The 14,412-nt window shown below is 31.7% G+C and overlaps 1 protein-coding gene across 3 annotated transcripts in view; it reads left to right on the plus strand.

Annotated features, from left to right (window-relative positions):
- Positions 1–7,875: 7,875 nt before the first annotated feature.
- The window catches only part of LOC139500584 (sodium- and chloride-dependent glycine transporter 2-like), a 37,582-nt gene continuing 31,045 nt past the window's right edge, over positions 7,876–14,412 (plus strand). Inside the window, exon 1 of one of the 3 annotated variants that reach the window (XM_071289335.1) lies at positions 7,876–8,322. The gene's annotated coding sequence lies outside the window, so the exon portion shown is untranslated. Of the gene's footprint in view, positions 8,323–11,820; positions 12,004–12,046; positions 12,185–14,412 lie in introns of those variants that run through there. The other 2 variants (XM_071289339.1, XM_071289336.1) reach the window with 2 other exon arrangements.

Consider the following 14,412-nt stretch of genomic DNA (forward strand, 5'->3'; position numbering starts at 1 on the left):
TACATTTATTTTAGTTTGACAAACGATATGTTAAGAAAAAAATCGGTATTCTAATGTGTACTCATTGTGGCCTACAGAAGTGTCACCTTACACAAAGATTGCTCCAACAGGTAAATAAGAAAGGGCGACTGAAATCGACACATCCTTAAACAAAATTAGATCACGATTTTGTTTACCACTTAGATGTATATAAACTCGTCATAGATAATACCAGGATTGAAATTTAACATTTACGACAGACGCGCTTCGTCTACAAACGACTCATTAGTGACGCTCGAATAGAAAAATGTTAAAATGCCAAAAAAAGTACGAAGTTGAAAAGCATTGAGGACAAAAAATTCTTAAAAAGTTTGGCCAAACACGGCTAAGGTAATCTATTCCTGAAGTAGAAAAGCCTTAGTACTTCAAAAATTTTTAATTTTGTTAACAGTTAATTTGCAATTATCTCAATTATAACTAAAGTCAACACAGAAGTGCTGACTACTGGGCTGGTGATACCCTCAGGGAAATAAATCTCCACCAGCAGTGGCATCGACCTATTGGTTGTAAATAAACTCATAGATACCAGGAATGAAATTTTATATTTATGCCAGACGCGCGTTTCGTCTACAACAGACTCATCAGTGCACTCGAATAAAGAAAATCAAATGCCAAATAAAGTATGAAGTTGAAGAGCATCGGGGAAAAATATCTCCACCAGCAGTGGCATCGACCGTATGTGTCTAATCTCGCTAGCGAAAGGTCTTTTTGGTATCCAATAACATTTTTAAGTGAACTGAATCTTATTTTCTAATTTTAACTAAGTGTTATTCTCATTGTGGGAATTACATGCATATCTGGATGCACCTATCCTATATGCATGTACTTCGACATGACCGTTTTTTTTTCTTTTGAACAATTCTATTCATTCTGATTTTTTACCTTGATTTTTATGTTCTGAACTAATTAAAAAATTGGAACATGGGTAAACCACTTTTGTTTATAATTAACGATATTTGGAATTTTCAGAAGACACATTTTGAAGCCCTAAAATAATGAACATGTCTTTTTAAAAGGACTTTGGTGGGTTGGATGAGGTATTTAACAGACTGTGTACTTAGTCTAGTAACACCTTTTACACATCTCTAGTATATTTTTCATACTCGGGTGCAATAGTCAGATCGTTCATTTTCTGGATAGAAAGTGTGTTAGACAGGTCAACGTGTATGTCATTCCTTTCATACTTGTATGTACCGACAAATTAAGGAATTACCCTATTGTTAACAATGTTTTGACAATTACCCATGATACCATCACTAGTCATATGTACTTTATTATCCAACATGTCATCATGATGAGATCACAGGCAACAGATTACAGCATTAACACAATCAGGTTATTTTGTTATTTCATAAATTGTTTTACTGTTTACATTATGCGTTTAGGTTATACTTTAAAAACTTATATATAAATAGTCCTTTAGAAGTAAAATAAGAAAAATATCAAACTCCGAGGAAAATTCTAAACGGAAAATCTCTAAGGAAATTACAAAATCAAAAGCTGAAATGCATCAAACGAATGGATAACAACTGTCATATTCCTGACTTGGTACAGATAATGTCAATTAATAGCTGAGATGTAGAAAGATAAAGATATCATATAATTTCCAATGGGACAACTATCCTCAAGGGACTAAAATACGTGAATATCAGCAACTATAGGTAGCAAGTTGTACGAATTGCAACAATGAGCGAAACCCATAACATATTGTCAACCCAAAATGATTGTATTATGAAAATGTTGTGAAAAGCAATCGGAAAAACGAATACGACAGACAACAACCAACAGCATCTTAATTAAAGGTGTCGGACTTGAAACGGATATATTATTAAGACGGTCAAAAGGAAGCGATTAGTGTTCAACCCTTCTCCAACCTGGTCAGTGTTGTACCAATTCAACAAAATAACAAACGATTAAAATCATTCAGATCACCAAGACGTACAACATAATTATACAAATACAAGATAAAACATCACAGATCAAATAGTCGATGCAGTTGCTGGCAATATTAAGTCATTAACACGTCATATATAGTCGGGGGGGGACAACATGGCATTGTACAGAGCCAACTAGTAAATACCAGCAAGATGTAAGACCATACGTCTTGTTTTCATTATCAAAAAGGTGAAAACAACAATGGGGACCGACACATTGTCTCTTTTGTCGAAAATTAGTGTATTATACACTTGTATGTGTGGTATTGAAATAATACAGAAAAGACACAATTGTTTTAACTTAATTTAATGATTAAGTCAGTTCCCTCAGGTAAACTTCTTAAGTTTTATACTTCTCGATTTTTCTCACGCAAATATGTCATAGGTCAAGGTAAGTGTTATTGCTTCTTTTCTCAATAAATTGAACCTACATTGATCTTTACTGGGTTTTGCCATATGTTCTTAATAACAATACAGGAAAAGAATGTTATGAAAGGAGGATTGTTGATGCCATTAGAATATCTACAACCTGTCATAAACTGCATTGCTAAAACGTATACATAGATGTGATCAAGTAGGTATGTAATGGCTGTACAAACTACATACATTGCTTAACCTTTACATATATCTAGCTTAATATATACATGTTTAATACAGATGGATTGCTATATACAGAAAATACATTTGAATTCAAACTTTTAGACAACGTGGAATACATACAAACAAATACTAAATTCATTCGTCCTAACCGTTCTCTAGATTTTTTGTTAGAAAATACCTTAAATAACTACATAACAATCTTAATCCTATTTTTTTCAATTTTCAGAATTCACATGTGACGTCACTTTTTGTGGCTTTAATACATTCGTATGACGCATATATATAGTTCATAATTCTATTATGCTGTATTTGTGTACTGTCGTAAATTAATTTTAGCTGTTCGTTGTTACTTTGTTTACATGTCGAAATGAACTATTATATAATTTATTGATCTATTTATCTGTCCTGGGTGTTCTTGCATTAGTTTTTGACTGTATTCCTGTCAAGAAATGTTGTCATTTAAGCGTTATTTTTAACATTGCAACATTTGAAAGCGTAAGGTATTTCTGGCCATAAAATCAGGTTCAACCCCTCCATTTATTTCTTAAAATGTCCTGTACCAAGATAGGAATATGGCAGTTGTTATCTACTATGCTTATAGTTCGTTTTTATGTATGTTGTATTGACGTTTGTTTTGTTGCACTTCATCCCAGTCTCTGTTCTGTAGTTTGTTGCTTTAAGTTGATGTGTTCCTCGGTTTTTAGTTTGTAACCCAGATTTGTTTTCTCCCAATCGATGTTTGACTTTTGAACAGCGGTATACTAATGTTGCCTTTGCCAATGATGTACAAGACCAACATTCGTGAAGGTATGTTTACTTTTCTGCATTGGCTAGAGGTATAGGGAAGGGTTGAGATCTCACAAACATGTTCAACCTCTCTGCATTTTTGCACCTGTCCCAAGTCAGGAGCCTCTGGCCTTAGTTAGTCTTGTTTTATTTTTAATATTAGGTTCTTGTGTACAATTTGGAGTTTAGTATGGCGTTCATTATCACTGAACTAATATATGTATATTTTTTTAGGGGCCAGCTGAAGGACGCCTCCGGGTGTGGGAATTTCTCGCTGAATTGAAGACCAGTTGGTGACCTTCTGCTGTTTTCTACTCTTTGGTCGGGTTGTTGTCTCTATTTCCATTCTCAATTTTATGATATATAAAGAGACTGAAAAACATTCAATTCATCTAAAATAAAATTTGATCCAGGGAGTCGATTATCCAAATCTCAACAGAACCAACGATCAATCGCATGTAACGAAAAACTCATCACAGATACCAAACATGTAATTTTGTACGCCAGACACTCGTTTCGTTTACAATGCTCATCGGTAAAGTATCTTAGAATTTGTGTAGGTAAATCGAAATTGGCAGGTATCCATTTTGCATATACAACGAATGAGATTTAGGATTATTGACGCCCTACAAAGATTTACAATCTGATTTGAATGATGTTACAAATGGAAAATTCCTTTTCTGATCATGACATGTTACATTTTTATTCACCATCACATTTATCCTGCTCTACGCTTTCAAAATCGGTATACGGGAGACAACTTGTAATCTGCAAGTCGCACAAGTAAACAAAACTGCGACTGACAAGGGACTATTCAATACTGTTGACGTTTAAATAAAATAAAATATATTATATATATATAGTCATAATTCAAAAAATAGTTAATTAATAAGGTTTACCCTTCCCACCTTTACTTCTTAGGCATAGACTTGTTACAAATATTGTACATGAAGCATTTAATTGTCATTATAATAGAAATGGATTTCTTTAGGCTCATTCCAACAGTCGATGTCCTATTTAACTGCATTACTTATTGTTACTAGATTGCCTGTTTATTCAAATTACTAAGTTCCTTGACATATGTTGTATACGGGACATATTATTAATGATAAAAACGTGACTAGTTATGCAAATTTTTACTACATGTATATATTCTATTTATACTAGAACTTGTAGCCATCCCTTATGAATCTGTAATTTTATTCAATTTTTGCGTTAAATTCTAGAGGAGGATCAAGAAATTTTCATAAGTTGAGGCCCACTGACTTCCAAGTGCTTCAGTGATTCCCTATATAATCAACAAGAAAAGGGAGCTCCTCTCTTAATCCTCCTCTGAAATCATTCTCAAGTTTTATTTATGTTTCATAAATTGGTGGGATTAAAACAGTTATATCAAATGAGCCAAACAAATTGAAATAACAGTCATTTGTTGGTTTACTGTTTCATGACCAGCAGCAAGTATTACATAAATAGTGACTTAGTTAGTACAATAAAACTTTATTTCCACATGAATATATCCTGAATTGTACTACACCGATTTTAAAGATGATAACTCCCTTAGTGTAACAGTCAAAGGCATTATATATCATCCTTCCAGACATTAGTATTCCGACTACTAGTCGCATAATATGATCAATAATTTCTTTACGCAATATTTGTTTCTTATTTGTTTGTCGACAAGTGTATGGTTTTATTGAACATTCCCGCCTAATATTACCCCTTGAGTGAGGCAGAGTACATCTACATTTTCCCTTAATATTTGACGTTTTACATCCATTTGAAGGATAGAGGGGAAGAAAAAAAACACATTGTCAATGATGCAATACAACAATGTAAATATGTGTTTAGATCCTAAACACATTTCTAAGCACATATTTTGTGCACGTTTTTTTTTTACATGTGTCTCGATCAGTACAATGTGTTTATGATTGCGTTAATAGTCGTTTTAGCTTAGAAATAAAAGTTTTTTTCAAAACACTTTCCTTTTTTAAACAAATTAAAAGTGTTTAAATGCAAGTCTTGTGTAGATATTATATGCTTAATGAGAAATGTGTTCAAAAATTAAAAATTCTAAACACGTTTAGATTTAGACATGTATCACAAGTGTTTAATTTCTAAGCACGATTTTTACAATGTATAGGAAGTCGAAAACCCTTGAGTCAGATTTCATAACATATCTGACCCTGATAAGCCTCGTTATGGACTGTAAATCTTACTCTCTGATGACTAGTGCCCTTTTTTCAGTGTAAAATTCTTGATACCAATATGTACTTAAAACATTTCATATTCTATAAGGATGATGAATATATAATTCAACGATTTATTGATTCCTTTTTGAACACCTCATTAAATAGGGTTCGCAGGTCATCAATCTTTATAAGTTTAAAGAAATGCCTCGGAGAGTTTTATGAAGAAAATTATATTTAAAGACGAAGAAAATATGCAGCAAAACTTTAATCTCTTATACTTCGTTTGGGGGACGTTATCAACAAAAATGAAAAACAAGTTATATAACAACTAAATAAAGACTTGACATATATTACATTTTACATTTTGCTTGATTGTTGTCGTTGATTAGCTGTCTTGAAGATATACACCCTCATTTACTTGGATTCGTCGTTATACGGATCAAAGAGTTTCTTTCTGCAATGCCTTTATTTCATAAAATATATTATCCGTCATCGTCAAAAAATTAACGTGAAAAGAATGAATGCATTTTTAGTCAATTGAATTATCAAGAATAATTATAATTGAATGATTATATTAAAGTAATATTTATTTATACTTTAGTGTTCACTTGTTATTTTTCTAAAGATGAAAGTGATGTCAATCGTGATATTACGATTTGTACTTTTAATCTTTAGTGGTACAAAGATAAGAAATGTGATATATGATAGCACATTATGTAAACAAAATAAACAAAACATGCATTAGTTGTTTCATAGACATAATAAAAGTTGAGTTGATGGGATCAAGATTTGCACTTACAAGAAATATCATAAGCAATTCGTTTTGGAATAAAATAAAATTGTAACGGATTATTTGAATGAGATCACAAAATATATTCCAACTCATATTCAGAGAATCTTCTTGTAAGATAAAATTCCCTTTGCATTTAGAAAATAACTAAAATATAGCTTACTTTTAAAAACCTTCAAAAGGACATTTTTTGTGAAATAGAAAAAAAAAAAAAAAAAAAAAAACACTGGTTGTTTAGATAAGAGAAACACACAAACAAACTTATATCTCCTTAATCATACTCATAAATCTAATATCTGAAAAAAAAATAAAACTAACCATGTATGATACAAGTCCATACAAATGACACTATTTCCCGGGGTAATCATATATAAGCTTTAAAGACCAATATCACCAAAAGAACGTGTGTTCATGGCAAAATCCACCCTAAAGATTGATACTGGCAAATTGACTGAGTATGTTACTGCTAGTACATAATCATGTTGGTACATGTATGTAGCCAAATTATGACAATACACTACAAAACAAACGAACCAATGACCCTGGTGTAAATTACTAACATTCTAAAAGACAGGCGAACCAAGGACATTGATACAAAATATTAACATTCTACAAGACAGACAAACCAAGGACATTGATGCAAAATACTAACATCCTAGAAGACTGGCATTCAAAGTTGTGAGCTGCATATTAAAAACCATATTGGTGTCATTGACTGTATTTGAATTGAAGTGCTGAAACACATGTTATAATATTTCTTCTCCACATACTGACAACTTCAATGTGGATTTTAGAATATAAACATCTAAATAAACAGTAGATATAACGGTCTAGCTAATTAAGACGAAGAAAATCTTACCCTGACCTCAAATACTAAGACTGAGGTGACCTGCAATACGTTTTAATTACTATTCTGTTTTACTACACTAATTTCAATTGCAAACTGTGTTTACAAATTCTAAATTGTATTTTGTTGGCAGTTCAAAGAATGTAGGCATGCATGCAAGAAACTGATTCATATCAGTTTGTGTTCACCATTAGCTGGCATACGATTATTATAATAAGTAATATTGCATATTGTAACGACGCTTGTTGTCTTGAATATTTAAAAATATAATATAGTGAATAAATAGTTGACGAAGCAACACAATTTGAGAGTGGTTTAATCTGTTTTGAAGATGAACATATTAAATAAATGGTTTTTTTTAATTCTGATATTTATAAAACTCATAGCTGTTCTAAAAGCCTGTTACATCAATGTATCTTATTTTAATGTGTTGTTCTGTAAATAATCTGCATATACATGTAACTAAGTTCTATAATTTTTGAATTTTCTATAAAGTTTATCATGTTTTACTTATGTATTGTACTGTAGCTAGTATCTCACAATTCTGTTCATAACATACTAATTGTTGTATTATAAATATCATTGAGAGATTAGACTAAAATAAAAATAAAAATGGATAGAATTGAATGGCACAAGCAGCTTAAGTAAGCATACAAAAACTTTTATTGTTTTGTTGATAGCGCTACACCCATTCTGCGGTAAAGTATAAATACATTTTCCTCCTTGCTGCGTATTGAGTTCACGTGTGTGTAATTATTCTTCTATAAAGTTATTAAAGAAATGAGCGGTTATTAATAACCTTTTGACATTTCTTTTTGTTTCATCGTAATCTTAACGGTTCAAATGAAACAGAAATGGAATTGTTAATAAGTTTTTCTGTTTGATTACCTCCGATGTTATGATATTTCAGAAGCATCTGTATAACTTATATTCTCAAATGAAGTTCATTATACCAACTCTACTAAGTGTGACGTGAGCATTGAAACTGTGCAGTAAAATTTCACATCTGAGAAAACATTTAAAAGATCTGTTAAACTTTGATACTCAACATAAAAGATTATGCGAAAATTTGGAAATATTAGTTAACATTTGTCCGTGGAATGGTGGTCCACTGATGTTAGTTAATGCCATAAATAGGTAAGAATATTTATCAACAAACAACAACATGATTTAAAAAGTATACAACATATATTTTTTTTTGGTTTCAAATACTAACGTTCTAGATTTAAGTTGAACAGTCGACAGAGTAGGTCGTTCATATAAGAGAGAAACGTTACAAACACAAGTTTTGTTTTTGATACAAAGTCGATTCATTTGCTCCTGTTCCACATTTTCTTAATTCTATTTTATTGTATACTCAACAGGGAAAAAAATACACTCACCATCTTCATTAATTTCTTTGGAGTGAATATTTCTATTGCATAATACTTTTTGCAAAAGATTCTGATTTGAGTCACAATTTTAAAAGTCATAAATACAAAACTCTGTGAAAAAAAAATTCTTTTTTGACATTTCAACAACACATGTTACCGCCAACGACGACAGCCCCCCCCCCCCCCCCCCCCCAAAAAAAAAAAAAATAAATAAAAAAAATACTATTTTCTGTGTCTAAAACGAAGTCATGCCCAATGACAACTTAATTCTGTTGTCTTAGACTTTTTTTTATTAAACTTTTTCTAGCGGAATCTCCTTTGCGCCATGAAAACGAATATTTCTCTTTAGTCTGTAGTGATTTCATGTTTGTGCCTAAAATATACAAGATTTTTTTATAAATGTGTAGCAAAAACAAGAAATTTTGAAGCTTTATATGGTAAGCTGTTGTGCGCTATTTATTTTATTTGGTATATAATGTTCTTGTAGATTCTGGTGTTGATAGGAGTTTGAATAATATAACTAATACATATATACATGTACATGTAGCTAGTTAGCTGCTAAATGTACAATGTACATGTATGAATCCGGATGAAAGTTATCACGACGGGTGTCACATGTGGAGCAGAAACTGCTTACCCTTCCGGAGCACCTGATATCACCCCTAGTTTTTGGTGGGGTTTGTGTTGTTTATTCTTTAGTTTTCTATGTTTTGTAATGTGTACTATTGTTTGTCTGTTTGTCTTTTTCATTTTTAGCCATGGCGTTGTCAGTTTATTTTAGATTTATGAGTTTGACTGTCCCTTTGGTATCTTTCGTCCCTCTTTTATTAAGCACAACACTTTCCGAACTTATAGCACATCATCTGTACTATCTTTTTTATCCTGTCTTCAAATATTCGTATATTGCAGTTTCCGTTAAATCACGATGAAAGGTCAAGGACAGACAATTTCTAATTTTACAAGATGTCAGTATTTTTGCATATTCTGTCTTCTGAGCATAATATTTTGTATGGAAATGTTGCAGGATAGCAAAATTTTCAGTTCTTCCAGCCCCTTTTGACATTTTTGTGGGTTAACTTTTCATACCAGATGAATGTGTGTTTCCTGAACACTTGAAATGTTTCCACCGCACGTGAAACATTTCATTTATGAGGGCCCTCATGGGGTTTTTGATAATGTGATTACTTGGCCGTTTTTTTAATGATTATTTGATTATTAAGCCAAATATTTCATGATTATGTGATTACCTAGGACTGTATTTTTAGTTTATGATTATTTGATTACTAAAGATAAGCAAATATTTAATGATTATGTGATTATATTGGCAAAAAAATGGTGATTATGTGATTACTAGGACCCCCCATGAGGGGCCTCATTTATCAGCGCTAAATATATATGCTGTTACAAACATGTGTATAGTAATATGAGGCAGGCATTACCTGTAAATGGGGACGAAGTCTGTATGAATTATTTTTTTGTAACTTAAATATTTGTTAAAAAAAAAAAGAAACGGAAATACCGTAACGTTTCCGATTTTGGTTCTGTTGTTAGGGATTTTAGTTGTGACGTTATTTAAATTATGACGTCATATGCAATGTAAACAAAGAAACGCTATCATCAGGTAACGTTTTTTCATATCAAGGAATTATTAAAAATGAAATTGGTATTGCGCGTTCCTTCCTATTTTATACTTGACTGATAAATATATATTTTACTCAAAGTTTCATACAAACGAGACCGGAAAAAGAAAGTACATTGTACATTTCTGCGCATGTCCGGGATTTCAAAACATGACATAAAAAAAATTGAACGATTTTGAGTTCATTAGTACAATGAAAAATTCGGGAAATTTTCCCGAATTTTTTTTTTATTGAATTTTCTACTGTTATTGGGGACTTCGTCCCCATATAAAATAAATTATGTAGATATTTTTACATCACAAAAATGTAAATTTTCTATGTTTTTATACCTTTTAATAATAGTTTTATCAAAACAAATATGGTATTTTTTTTATATGCAAGCCTCTTGTAACAGTGTAAACTGTCAGAGTGTACAATAAAATCTTGAAACTTGAGCATATCGGAAATATACAAGATGGCTGAAAAGACATTACTTTCTTAAGACACTCAGAACTACAGTTATAAGACGAAAGACAAATTATCGTCAATGTTGCTGACATATTTGATATTATACATGCACATGTATATATGTTAATATGAGGCAGGCATTACCTGTAAATGGGGACGAAGTCTGTATGAATTATTTTTTTGTAACTTAATTATTTGTCAAAAAAAAAGAAACGGAAATACCGTAACGTTTTCGAGTTTGGTTCTGTTGTTAGGGATTTTAGTTGTGACGTTATTTAAATTATGACGTCATATGCAATGTAAACAAAGAAACGCTATCATTAGGTAACGTTTTTTCATATCAAGGAATTATTAAAAATGAAATTGGTATTGCGCGTTTCTTCCTATTTTATACTAGACTGATAAATATATATTTTACTCAAAGTTTCATACAAACGAGACCGGAAAAAGGAAGTATATTGTACATTGCTGCGCAGGTCCGGGATTTCAAAACATGACATAAAAAAAATTGAACGATTTTGAGTTCATTAGTACAATGAAAAATTCGGGAAATTTTCCCGAATTTTTTTTTTTATTGAATTTTCTACTGTTATTGGGGACTTCGTCCCCATATAATTAAGTTTAAATGCACTAGTATGGAGGAGTATTGTCCTTTGCGTTTAATATATACTATTGCATTCGCAAGCTCGTGTGGTATATGATCTTTAAATTTGCTCACGACAATATTCTAAAATATCGGTGAAATAACTCTTAAATATCGATAACAAAAAAAAAAAAAATTAAAGTTAATAGCTATTTACACCCTGATGCTGTTAAATACAATTGGATATCCGGCATTCATCATGCAATTTTGTTTTTCCATAAGATTAAATCAAATTGCAGAAAACCTTAAAATTATATTCAGTCTTTTAAAATAATACTTAATCTTTTCGTCTAGAAAATTAACTCCGAACCAGAAGGAAAAGATGTGTAGTTTCAATTAGATGCACATTCATTGCGTTTGTGCAACTTGTATATGTATATTCACATGTTTTTGTATTAGTTTTACGCTCAATCATAATACAGTTACCGTCACATTTCATAAACAATAAAGATTGAAAGGATGTGCAATGCTGTTTTATTACATAACTTCAAATGAAGACATGTCATTGTTATTGGTGCCATGCCAAAAAACTAATTCTTTTTGTTTGTTCCTGATGGAGATGTAACTATTATCGGGGTGTTTTATATTGTATAGATCAAAGGTCTTCAGCCTTCAAAATTGTTCGGTCCTGCGATGAATCATACGTATTTGTGCCAGTTAGATTCCAGTATTAGCACAAAAAAAATCTGAGTTTGGAAAGGCTAAGAAATCGAAGGTAACTGCCTAATTACTAGATCCCGAAGTGCATTTTCATTATAGTTTGTCTCGTCCGGTTTCCTGTATAATATCTAATCCGTTGGTTTTGTTTTGCGTGAAGCTGCACATTGGCGATTGGTCCGCTGACCGGATACTATGCTTTTGTAATGAGACTAGTTTCACACCTATCTTCATGAAAGGTTTGTAAGCCATATCTATTATTATCTACGAATCTTAGGCATCAAAGACAATCTAAATAAATATTTGTAGTTTCCGATAAAACAAATGACAGAAAATGCATTATGAAAAACCACGTATTGCCTTTAGCATGTTTAGGATGTTATAGTAACTTTAAAATGGAAACTTGACTTGTAATTAGGTTAGACATCAGTTTTATCATTTAAGAAAAGGATGAAATAAACATGTAAAAAGCACTAGTTCAGTTGCTCAAAATTATCTGAACCAATGTACTTTTAACAGGGTCTTTTTATTTAAGGTTAATTCTCATTTTCTTCAAAAGAAGATAGAAGTATGAAAGAATTATTTCAATGATTTTCCAGTCGTAGATTAAATAACGGAGTTAATCAAAATGAATTGTTTCAATTGTACTTTTTGTTTTGTTTTTATGACGTGTAAGAATAAGAGGATTTCAAACAATATTAATTTATTTGTTTTTCATGCATGTTTCAACGATGACAGAAGAGGCATTTAGAAAGTCAGCGATTATTGTTATCTTACATATTCCTTTTGATATATATTATTGAATCCTTATCCAATTCGACCGCGCTGAAATAATGACTTATGAATAATGGACGTACTTCAGCGCGGTTCCAATTCGACAATTGTAATTGTATCGAGAACTAAAAAATATCCATTTACTAACAATAAACAGCTTTACTTCATATGGGATCATCTTACATGAACAATAGACAAGAAATTTCATGTTTGCTATCTGTCTAGGTCTAATTATCCATAAAAGAAGTTGTGCATGTGCAAGTTGCATTTGACTTCTTTCTATATTAAATTCTATAATGAGAGAACAAATGCATGCCCAAACCAATCCGCCACCTTTTTTAATCCATTGTAGAGCAAAAAGGATAATTAGAATGAATGAAGAAATTAAAACGATTAAAACTATCATATATAGATTTAAGAGATTGTAAAAAATGAAAGTTTACTGACAAATCCTGTTACACCAACGTGGGTAAGGGGGTGGTTTGGCTCGTGTCGAAAGCCTGTAGTTTGTTTTCATTTATTGCTTAGTAACACTAATAAGGCCGGTTAGTTTTTTTCCTTACATTTTAACATTGTATCATGTTGTGGTCCTTGTATAGCTTAATACATTTGTGCATATCATCAAATTATATGTATGGTATCCCTTTTTCTCTTAAATGTCATATGATGTAATGTAGTTGTTCTTTAGTCTCGGGAGTGGTGGGGGGGGGGGGGGGGTAGGGGGAGATGTATCATTGGTATCATACCAATCTCCTTGTTAATATCACAGACAAATCATGATCATACATTTATAAAATCACACACTTTGCACATGAAGCTGAGTGACTTGTTAAACTGTGGAAAATATAATAAATGTCTATGCTGAATATACCGATGGTCATTTTATTTGCGTTTATATTTTTTTCCTTAATAATTATGACTGTTGCAGTTCTGCATTACCCTTTGATTTGAAGTGATTGTAATCATCTATTTATTAGTACTAAGTCATTTTCGCCACATTTTATTAGATATGTAATGAATTTATGTGCTAAGAAAAATGTTAACACATCTTGAAGTGTTTGTGGGTTAAGTGTATGATCTCAGTAATACACATAATGTAGAGGCGGAAGATAAAAAAGGGAAAATAAAAACTCATCAGACGTTTACAAAATAAATCAACGATCTACAAAATATAACATATAATAGTTTTTGTATAATTTTCAGAACGTCTTACAGCTACAAGTATATTCGCATGAAACATATATTAGTTTGACACTATTGCCTCGAAATAAAATGATAATTTAAGTGGACAAAACAATATTAAACAATAATTAATTGTTTTTCGTTCAAAACATATGTTGTAACATGTAACTATGGGATCGTAATCTTCGGCCAAGTTCACCGATGATTATGTCGGCGTCTCACATTAGCGTATAGACCGGCGTGCACCAGACGTGTAGAGAAAATTAATAAGTCCGTATACGTTAGTTGCTCGCCAGAGGAACGCTAAGCAATCGTTAAACGCGCGTTCCTTAAGTTTGAAGTACGTCAAAATGCAAAGATATACGCTCGGTGAACGCTATAACTCTAAGAAATGTGTATGCCTCATAAAAAATTTGACCCAGCTCAAGCGTTGCCAAGCGTATACCTGTGCTACACGCACGTAGTACATACGCTACAAGCGCGTTGAACACGCTACAGATAAGTTTGAGAC

The sequence above is a fragment of the Mytilus edulis genome, chromosome 13 (genome assembly GCF_963676685.1).
Source record: "Mytilus edulis chromosome 13, xbMytEdul2.2, whole genome shotgun sequence".
Lineage (NCBI taxonomy): Eukaryota > Metazoa > Mollusca > Bivalvia > Mytilida > Mytilidae > Mytilus > Mytilus edulis.